The following is an 11,367-nucleotide window of genomic DNA, read 5'->3' on the forward strand; positions in this document are numbered from 1 at the left end:
GCGACGCGGGGGGTACGGGAAAGGAGGGGAGGGGGAGGAGGAGCCGGGGCGCGCCCGCCGGCGGCCGGGGGCGGCGGGAGCGGGGGAGGGCGGCGGCGGCGGAGGGAAACCCTAGCGGGAGCGACGCCTAGGGTGAGCAGGACTTTCTAGAAGTGGCCGAAAACTCTTCATTTCAACCGTACAGGTTTCCGGAGCTCGAATAACTGAAGTGCCAGTAAACTCTGTGTCCGTGATTATCAGTCAGTAGAGAAGGTCTGGACGGTACGAAACCAATGGCGCAGAGCGTCCCCAGCCCCAGCGCAGTGCAGTGTACGCGCGGGCGGGCGAGCGCGTTGGCCACGGGGCGAGAGCGACGGGGCTCAGGGGATTTGGCGGCATCCCGGCGGGGGAACCAGAACCAATGGCCAGAGGCCGCCCCCTCATCTCGTCACCCCGGAGCCAATCCCCATCTCACCCAATCTCCAAGCCTCCACGCCTCCGTGTCCTATCTGCAGCGCGGCCACGAGCCTCGAGGGGCTATCTGGCTATCTCAACTATCCCCCTCCCGACGCGACGCGTCCACCCATTTCTGACCGCGCCGGTCGGCCGGCCGGTACAGCGGTGGGGATCGTCGTAGCCCCGTGTGCCGTCCCCCCGGGGGCGGGGCCGGTGGCCCGTGGGGCTCCGGTTGGTTTTGGAACTCACTGCGTTTCGGCAAGCCGGGGGACGGTGACGGGAAGGTTACTTTGGGTACCGGGGGGAAGCGGCGGGTCGTTCAACTGCAATCCTCTCAAGTCTCAACTGTACCGAGACTTGTGAATTCTGTAAAAAGTGAAAGAGATTGAATGAATGAACAGCAGCCGAATTTCAAATCTAGTGATTGCAACAGGGATTGCAATATGGGCACCTCATGAGCTAGCCCCATTAGCTATAAGTGGTTGTTTGTGTTACGAAGGGTCGTTAGGGAACCATCACTGGACTGTCATTAGTTGGTTATTGGTGTCCAAGTGTCGTGCGGACGAATCTGTCAATACAGGCGCCTATTCGACACGGCCCGGATTCTTGTATAAAAATACAATTCTGGAGTCAATGAAAGTTTTTTTGTCGTTCGATCCATCAATCACATTCTTACACGTTGTCAGCATGCCGCTCTACCGAGAGAGAGTATTTAATCAAAAACTACCACAATTCGCGGAAACGTGACAGAAAACTACCACTTTACGATTTTGTCCCAAAAACTACCATTTTTTTTATTAATCTGTGGCAAAAAACTACCAAGTGTGAAAACTGCTCGCTTTGCCTGGGTTAAACCCGAATCTGACTACCCGACCCCACACATAAGCGGGCTAAAAATGCAATCGGGTCTCTAGTTTTTCTTAAAAAAAGCAATCCAGTCCCTCCGGGCCGACGGCTCCAGGCCCTCGCCGCCGCCGCCGCTCTCCGGCTCCCTCCGCCGCCTCGCCAAGCTCCTCCGCCAGGCCCCCTCGGTCCCGCACCGCCTCGCGCCCAAGCTCGAGCGGGAGGACCGCCAGGACGACGAGGAGACCAGCGGGTCTCCCCTGTACCGCGACTGGCCGCCGGTGCCCAAGCGGCGGAGGACGGCCGTCTCGCTGTCGCCGCTGAGCTCGTCTGCGGAGCATCACCCTGGCGCTCCACACGTCCACCTTCTCGCCGTACTCCCTCCCGGCCACCACCTCGGGCACCACGTAGTACGGCGTGCCGACGAGCGCGGTCATCGGCCGCCCGGTCCTCGGGCTTGACGTCGTGGTGCGCGATCCCGCGGCGGTGGCACGCGGCGAGCGCGGACGCTGCGCGGCCAGCCCCGCCGCCTCGCGCTCGGGGAGGCGGCCGCCACGGGCGGAGAGGAGCGAGAGGAGGTCCCCGCCGGCGCAGAGGTCGACGACAAGGTGCACGGCGTCCGCGTCGTCGAAGGCGGCGTGGAGCGCGACCGGGTGCAGGCTGCAGGGACTGGATTGCTTTTTTTAAGAAAAAGTAGAGACCCGATTGCATTTTTAGCTCGCTTATGTGTGGGGTCGTGCAGTCAGATTCGGTTTTAACCCAGGCAAAGCGAGCAGTTTTTACACTTGGTAGTTTTTTGTCACGGATTAATAAAAAAATGGTAGTTTTCGAGACAAAATCGTAAAGTGGTAGTTTTCTGTCACGTTTCTGCGAATTGTGGTAGTTTTTGGTTAAATACTCACCGAGAGAGCAATCACAAGAGAAGGCAGGCAGAAAAACAGCCCGATGGAAGAACAACTTTGTTTAGTCGATAGTCGTACCGATAATTAGCCATGAGATTATAGAAACTTAGTTTTAGCCTTTTCTGTAAAATCAGTCTTACTATATCTTTTATGAATAGTAATCAGTTTACGAGCAATCACGCTTGGAGATAGGAAAGTTAAAGTTTTTTTGTAACTTGGAACTTTATTGGTTACTCGGTGGTAAAACATTCACGGTAATATAATCGTGAAGAAAATCTGGATTATAATTGATCCAGAGGCATCTCCTACGTGCTTCACTTGCTTGTTGGGCACAAAGATGAGCGGCCATATTGGCCTCTCGCCATACGTAAGGAAATAGAAAGAACAAAAACTAATGAAATTCCCACATAGCTCGTTCAGTTTTAGGGTTGACAGTTTTTAAAAAAAGACAAGAAGGACCCGACAACAAAAGAAACATAGCATGCAAGTACACGAGTATTAAAAAGTAGAAAATAATAACTTGCAAGTAAGTAGGAGGTAGGGTTAAGAAAATGCAAACACTCGAGAAAGGAGGATGTTTTCCATGGTTGCGATAGTTGGTGCTATCCTACGTCCACGTTAATGAAAACTTTGAACCAAAAGGTGCTAGCTAGGATCACCAGGATCCCAGCTGTGTCGTCCCCCAAGTGTCCCACCGAGCACAAACCAACATATTCCACCATGACATGCACTTACAAGCCCTAGCTAAGGGTAGATCTTTACTCGGTACAAACTATTGACTCCTTCGCACGTAGAACTTTATTAGGACCTCAACTGACTCCTCACCGTCTAGGATACGCACACCATCTGTTGGGGATATAACTATTGGTATGACCTGCCCAAGAGGGGCCGGGTTATACGTACAAGTACCTTTCAAGCCCAAGACCAAGGTCGAAGATGGCGGTTCAGTTAAAGGCCCAAAGCCCAGAGGCGACTTAAGGCCCATAGTGATAAACCGCCATATATATGCGTGACTTGTATTGTAAGGCAAGAATAGTTAAGAGACCAAGCCGGACACTGTTTATGAGCCGGCCGAGACTTTGTAGAGCCGCTGGGCGTCGATCTCTATATATAAAGGGACGACCCGGCGGCGGTTCAGGGCAAGTAACATCAACTCGAGAGCTAGGTCAAGCGATTCGCTCCCTAGTTAACGAGTCATAAGCAATCCCACTCAAAACTGGATCGTAGGCTTTTACCTTCACCGAAAGGGGCCGAACTAGTATAAACCTCGTGTCCTTTGTCTCGATTAACCCCTTTAAGCTTCCTAGTTGCGATGGCTCCATGACTAAGTCCTTCCACTAGGACATCTGACGTGACAATTCCACGATAGTTGGTGCCCACCGTGGTTCCAGCGCACGGTGGATTTGAGTTCTTGAAGGGCAGCTTCGAAGGGCTCAAGGGATACGCTGTGGGCCGGATGACCAAGACTCATCGCGACAAGCTCTACATCGACGATGCAGGCTGGGGCCCCGATGCCGGCTCAATTGAGTACGAGTACCGGGTCCCCTTCGACGGAATCCACGTCTTCATCGGCAAGATCGGCGAGCCGGTCCCTGAGCCGGACATCTGCACCGACATCGTTGAGATGGCTCAGCGTGCGAGACCCGCCCGGGCTCAACCCGCCGTGAGGCGTGCCTTCATGGGATGCATCCATGGAGGAGAATTTTTTGAAGGATCTGACTCCGGTAGTGAGACAGCCATCTACTCCGATGGTGAGTCGTCCATAGGTGAGACGGATTCGTTGTATCAACTGCAAGACGGCGGGCTTGGGGGCTGTTCCGATGGCGGTAGTATTCCGGACCCCTTTGAGCCGCCAAGCAGAGTTGGAATCTTCATGGCAGGTACTCAACCTGCGTTAACTTCATCAACTGCAGCGGCCATGACCTCCGGGACAGCAGCAGCCGGGGCAGGAGGCCCTGTGCGCTCGCCAGCTCAGGTGTTGATGGATCTCACTGATAGGTTGATGACCCTATTAACCGCCGTGGTCAACCCGGCGGATCAAGATCAGCACGATGCGGAAGTGGCACAGTTGAAGCTTGATATAGCACAGGCTAAAGAAAACTTGGCAGTAGAAGACGTCAGGATGACGGCCGAGCGGGCGGCTCTGGATGTCCGAGCACAGCAGATTCAGTCACAGGCTTTTCAGCTCACGACGGAACAGAACGCGTCCAATGAGGTTATGAGGAGAAGGTATGAGAAGGCTCAATCTCGTTTACCTCCGGCTTATGATCCTAGAAACCTTTTCTAGACACCCGGAGCGGGACCCAGTAATCGCCGGGAGTAAGTCAGGTCACAACGCCCGAGATCAACACGCCGATTCAACCACAGGTTATGGGTGTTGGGTTTCGTAGTAATTTCAAAAAAATTCCTACGCACACACAGGATCATGTGATGCATAGCAACGAGGGGAGAGTATTGTCTACGTACCCAACGCAAACCGACTGCGGAAGCGATGACACGATGTACAGGAAGTAGTCGTACGTCTTCTCGATCCAACCGATCAAGCACCGAAACTACGGCACCTCCGAGTTCGAGCACACGTTCAGCTCGATGACGATCCCCGGACTCCGATCCAGCAAAGTGTTGGGGAAGAGTTTCGTCAGCACGACGGCGTGGTGACGATCTTGATGAACTACAGCAGCAGGGCTTCGCCTAAACTCCGCTACAGTATTATCGAGGAATATGGTGGCAGGGGGCACCGCACACGACTAAGGAATCGATCACGTGGATCAACTTGTGTCAACTTGTGTGTTTAGAGGTGCCCCTGCCTCCGTATATAAAGGAGGAGAGGAGGGGAGGCTGGCCGGCCAAGGGAGGGAGGCGCAGGACAGTCCTACTCCCTCTGGGAGTAGGATTCCCCCTCCAATCCTAGTCCAACTAGGATTCCTCGGAGGGGAAAAGAGGAGGAGGGGGCCGGCCACCTCTCCTAGTCCTAATAGGACTAGGGGAAGGGGGGGGGCGCAGCCCATCTAGGGCAGCCCCTTCTCTTTTCCACTAAGGCCCACTATGGCCCAAATAGCTCCCGGGGGGTTCCGGTAACCCTCTCGGTATTCCGGTAAAATCCCGATTTCACCCGGAACACTTCCGATATCCAAATATAGGCTTCCAATATATCAATCTTTACGTCTCGACCATTTCGAGACTCCTCGTCATGTCGGTGATCACATCCGGGACTCCAAACAACCTTCGGTACATCAAAATGCATAAACTCATAATATAACTGTCATCGTAACCTTAAGCGTGCGGACCCTACGGGTTCGAGAACAATGTAGACATGACCGAGACACGTCTCTGGTCAATAACCAATAGCGGGACCTGGATGCCCATATTGGCTCCTACATATTCTACGAAGATCTTTATCGGTCAGACCGCATAACAACATACGTTGTTCCCTTTGTCATCGGTATGTTACTTGCCCGAGATTCGATCGTCGGTATCCAATACCTAGTTCAATCTCGTTACCGGCAAGTCTCTTTACTCGTTCCGTAATACATCATCTCACAACTAACATATTAGTTGTAATGCTTGCAAGGCTTATGTGATGTGTATTACTGAGAGGGCCCAGAGATACCTCTCCGACAATCGGAGTGACAAATCCTAATCTTGAAATACGCCAACCCAACATCGACCATTGGAGACACCTGTAGTACTCCTTTATAATCACCCAGTTACGTTGTGACGTTTGGTAGTACCCAAAGTGTTCCTCCAGTAAACGGGAGTTGCATAATCTCATAGTCATAGGAACATGTATAAGTCATGAAGAAAGCAATAGCAACATACTAAACGATCGGGTGCTAAGCTAATGGAATGGGTCATGTCAATCAGATCATTCTACTAATGATGTGACCTCGTTAATCAAATAACAACTCATTGTTCATGGTTAGGAAACATAACCATCTTTGATTAACGAGCTAGTCAAGTAGAGGCATACTAGTGACACTCTGTTTGTCTATGTATTCACACATGTATTATGTTTCCGGTAAATACAATTCTAGCATGAATAATAAACATTTATCATGATTATAAGGAAATAAATAATAACTTTATTATTGCCTCTAGGGCATATTTCCTTCAGTCTCCCACTTGCACTAGAGTCAATAATCTAGATTACACTGTAATGAATCTAACACCCATGGAGCTTTGGTGCTCATCATGTTTTGCTCGTGGAAGAGGCTTAGTCAACGGGTCTGCAACATTCAGATCCGTATGTATCTTGCAAATCTCTATGTCTCCCACCTGGACTAGATCCCGGATGGAGTTGAAGCGTCTCTTGATGTGTTTGGTCCTTTTGTGAAATCTGGATTCCTTTGCCAAGGCAATTGCACCAGTATTGTCACAAAAGATTTTCATTGGACCCGATGCACTAGGTATGACACCTAGATCGGATATGAACTCCTTCATCCAGACTCCTTCATTTGCTGCTTCCGAAGCAGCTATGTATTCCGCTTCACATGTAGATCCCGCTACGACGCTTTGTTTAGAACTGCACCAACTGACAGCTCCACCGTTTAATGTAAACACGTATCCGGTTTGCGATTTAGAATCGTCCGGATCAGTGTCAAAGCTTGCATCAACGTAACCTTTTATAATGAGCTCTTTGTCACCTCCATATACGAGAAACATATCCTTAGTCCTTTTCAGGTATTTCAGGATGTTCTTGACCGCTGTCCAGTGATCCACTCCTGGATTACTTTGGTACCTCCCTGCTAAACTTATAGCAAGGCACACATCAGGTCTGGTACACAGCATTGCATACATGATAGAGCCTATGGCTGATGCATAGGGAACATCTTTCATATTCTCTCTATCTTCTGCAGTGGTCGGGCATTGAGTCTTACTCAATTTCACACCTTGTAACACAGGCAAGAACCCTTTCTTTGCTTGATCCATTTTGAACTTCTTCAAAATTTTGTCAAGGTATGTGCTTTGTGAAAGTCCAATTAAGCGTTTTGATCTATCTCTATAGATCTTAATGCCTAATATGTAAGCAGCTTCACCGAGGTCTTTTATTGAAAAACTTTTATTCAAGTATCCCTTTATGCTATCCAGAAATTCTATATCATTTCCAATCAGTAATATGTCATCCACATATAATATCAGAAATGCTACAGAGCTCCCACTCACTTTCTTGTAAATACAGGCTTCTCCGAAAGTCTGTATAAAACCAAATGCTTTGATCACACTATCAAAACGTTTATTCCAACTCCGAGAGGCTTGCACCAGTCCATAAATGGATCGCTGGAGCTTGCACACTTTGTTAGCTCCCTTTGGATCGACAAAACCTTCTGGTTGCATCATATACAACTCTTCTTCCAGAAATCCATTCAGGAATGCAGTTTTGACATCCATTTGCCAAATTTCATAATCATAAAATGCGGCAATTGCTAACATGATTCGGACGGACTTAAGCATCGCTACGGGTGAGAAGGTCTCATCGTAGTCAATTCCTTGAACTTGCCGAAAACCTTTTGCGACAAGTCGAGCTTTGTAGACAGTAACATTACCATCAGCGTCAGTCTTCTTCTTAAAGATCCATTTATTCTCAATTGCTTGCCGATCATCGGGCAAGTCAACCAAAGTCCATACTTTGTTCTCATACATGGATCCCATCTCAGATTTCATGGCTTCAAGCCACTTTGCGGAATCTGGGCTCACCATCGCTACTTCATAGTTCGTAGGTTCATCATGATCTAGTAGCATGACCTCCAGAACAGGATTACCGTACCACTCTAGTGCGGATCTTACTCTGGTTGATCTACGAGGTTCAGCAGTATCTTGATCTGAAGTTTCATGATCATTATCATTGGCTTCCTCACTAACTGGTGTAGGTGTCACTGAAACAGTTTTCTGTGATGAACTACTTTCCAGTAAGGGAGCGGGTACAGTTACCTCATCAAGTTCTACTTTCCTCCCACTCACTTCTTTCGAGAGAAACTCCTTCTCTAGAAATGATCCATTCTTAGCAACGAATGTCTTGCCTTCGGATCTGTGATAGAAGGTGTACCCAACAGTTTCCTTTGGGTATCCTATGAAGACACATTTCTCCGATTTGGGTTCGAGCTTATCAGGTTGAAGCTTTTTCACATAAGCATCGCAGCCCCAAACTTTAAGAAACGACAACTTTGGTTTCTTGCCAAACCACAGTTCATAAGGCGTCGTCTTAACGGATTTTGATGGTGCCCTATTTAACGTGAATGCGGCCGTCTCTAAAGCATATCCCCAAAAAGATAGCGGTAAATCAGTAAGAGACATCATAGATCGCACCATATCTAGTAAAGTACGATTACGACGTTCGGACACACCATTACGCTGTGGTGTTCCGGGTGGCGTGAGTTGCGAAACTATTCCACAGTTTTTCAAATGTACACCAAACTCGTAACTCAAATATTCTCCTCCATGATCAGATCGTAGAAACTTTATTTTCTTGTTACGATGATTTTCAACTTCACTCTGAAATTCTTTGAACTTTTCAAATGTTTCAGACTTATGTTTCATTAAGTAGATATATCCATATCTGCTCAAATCATCTGTGAAGGTGAGAAAATAACGATATCCGCCACGAGCCTCAATATTCATCGGACCACATACATCGGTATGTATGATTTCCAACAAATCTGTTGCTCTCTCCATAGTACCGGAGAACGGTGTTTTAGTCATCTTGCCCATGAGGCACGGTTCGCAAGTACCAAGTGATTCATAATCAAGTGGTTCTAAAAGTCCATTAGTATGGAGTTTCTTCATGCGTTTTACACCGATATGACCTAAAGACAGTGCCACAAATAAGTTGCACTTTCATTATCAACTCTGCATCTTTTGGTTTCAACATTATGAATATGTGTATTACTACTATCGAGATTTAGTAAGAATAGACCACTCTTCAAGGGTGCATGACCATAAAAGATATTACTCATATAAATAGAACAACCATTATTCTCTGATTTAAATGAATAACCGTCTCGCATTAAACAAGATCCAGATATAATGTTCATGCTCAACGCTGGCACCAAATAACAATTATTTAGGTCTAATATTAATCCCGAAGGTAGATGTAGAGGTAGCGTGCCGACCGCGATCACATCGACTTTGGAACCGTTTCCCACGCGCATCGTCACCTCGTCCTTTGCCAGTGCCCGCTTATTCTGTAGTCCCTGTTTCGAGTTGCAAATATTAGCAACAGAACCAGTATCAAATACCCAGGTGCTACTGCGAGCTCTAGTAAGGTACACATCAATAACATGTATATCATATATACCTTTGTTCACCTTGCCATCCTTCTTATCCGCCAAATACTTGGGGCAGTTCCGCTTCCAGTGACCAGTCTGCTTGCAGTAGAAGCACTCAGTTTCAGGCTTTGGTCCAGACTTGGGTTTCTTCTCTTGAACAGCAACTTGCTTGCTGTTCTTCTTGAAGTTCCCCTTCTTCTTCCCTTTGCCCTTTTCTTGAAACTAGTGGTCTTGTTAACCATCAACACTTGATGCTCCTTCTTGATTTCTACCTCCGCAGCTTTCAGCATTGCGAAGAGCTCGGGAATAGTCTTGTTCATCCCTTGCATATTATAGTTCATCACGAAGCTCTTGTAGCTTGGTGGCAGTGATTGGAGAATTCTGTCAATGACGCAATCATCCGGAAGATTAACTCCCAATTGAATCAAGTGATTATTATACCCAGACATTTTGAGTATATGCTCACTGACAGAACTGTTCTCCTCCATCTTGCAGCTATAGAACTTATTGGAGACTTCATATCTCTCAATTCGGGCATTTGCTTGAAATATTAACTTCAACTCCTGGAACATCTCATATGCTCCATGACGTTCAAAACGTCGTTGAAGTCCCGATTCTAAGCCGTAAAGCATGGCACACTGAACTATCGAGTAGTCATCAGCTTTGCTCTGCCAGACGTTCATAACATCTGGTGTTGCTCCAGCAGCAGGCCTGGCACCCAGCGGTGCTTCCAGGACGTAATTTTTCTGTGCAGCAATGAGGATAATCCTCAAGTTACAGACCCAGTCCGTGTAATTGCTACCATCATCTTTCAACTTTGCTTTCTCAAGGAACGCATTAAAATTCAACGGAACAACAGCACGAGCCATCTATCTACAATCAACATAAACAAGCAAGATACTATCAGGTACTAAGTTCATGATAAATTTAAGTTCAATTAATCATATTATTTAAGAACTCCCACTTAGATAGACATCCCTCTAATCCTCTAAGTGATTACGTGATCCAAATCAACTAAACCATGACCGATCATCACGTGAGATGGAGTAGTTTTCAATGGTGAACATCGTTATGTTGATCATATCTACTATATGATTCACGCTCGACCTTTCGGTCTCCGTGTTCCGAGGCCATATCTGCATATGCTAGGCTCGACAAGTTTAACCTGAGTATTCTGCGTGTGCAAAACTGTCTTGCACCCGTTGTAGATGGACGTAGAGCTTATCACACCCGATCATCACGTGGTGTCTGGGCACGACGAACTTTGGCAACGGTGCATACTCAGGGAGAACACTTCTTGATAATTTAGTGAGAGATCATCTTATAATGCTACCGTCAATCAAAGCAAGATAAGATGCATAAAAAGATAAACATCACATGCAATCAATATAAGTGATATGATATGGTCATCATCATCTTGTGCTTGTGATCTCCATCTCCGAAGCACCGTCATGATCACCATCGTCACCGGCGCGACACCTTGATCTCCATCGTAGCATCGTTGTCGTCTCGCCAATCTTATGCTTCCACGACTATCACTACCGTTTAGTAATAAAGTAAAGCATTACATCGCGATTGCATTGCATACAATAAAGCGACAACCATATGGCTCCTGCCAGTTGCCGATAACTCGGTTACAAAACATGATCATCTCATACAATAAAATTCAGCATCATGCTTTGACCATATCACATCACAACATGCCCTGCAAAAACAAGTTAGACGTCCTCTACTTTGTTGTTGCATGTTTTACGTGGCTGCTACGGGCTTAAGTAAGAACCAATCTCACCTACGCATCAAAACCGCAACGATAGTTTGTCAAATAGACTCCGTTTTAACCTTCGCAAGGACCGGGCGTAGCCATACTTGGTTCAACTAAAGTTGGAGAGACAGTCGCCCGCAAGCCATCTCTGTGCAAAGCACGT

This window comes from Triticum dicoccoides, chromosome 6B, assembly GCF_002162155.2.
Source record: "Triticum dicoccoides isolate Atlit2015 ecotype Zavitan chromosome 6B, WEW_v2.0, whole genome shotgun sequence".
In the NCBI taxonomy this organism is placed as follows: domain Eukaryota; kingdom Viridiplantae; phylum Streptophyta; class Magnoliopsida; order Poales; family Poaceae; genus Triticum; species Triticum dicoccoides.